Source organism: Lupinus angustifolius, chromosome LG11 (genome assembly GCF_001865875.1).
Source record: "Lupinus angustifolius cultivar Tanjil chromosome LG11, LupAngTanjil_v1.0, whole genome shotgun sequence".
Taxonomy (NCBI): Eukaryota; Viridiplantae; Streptophyta; class Magnoliopsida; order Fabales; family Fabaceae; genus Lupinus; species Lupinus angustifolius.
Genome location: NC_032019.1, coordinates 8,313,789 through 8,314,081, shown reverse-complemented (window position 1 = coordinate 8,314,081; position 293 = coordinate 8,313,789).

The window sequence follows — 293 nt, the reverse complement described above, 5'->3', positions numbered from 1 at the left end:
TAGATCCCATAGGAGTAGCTATTGGCTTGCAGTCATCCATATCAAATCTTTTCAGTAAGACCCTACAGTACTTGGTTTGACTCACAAAAATATCATTATCAAGTTGTTTGATTTGTAGTCCTAGAAAGTAGTTCAACTTTCCCATCATGGATATTTAAAATTCTCCTTGCATCATTTTCCCAAATTCACTACACAAACTTTCATTAGTAGAACCAAAAATAATATCATCTACATAAATTTGAACTAGTAAAGTATGATGATTTATTTTCTTTATAAATAGAGTAGTGTCTATC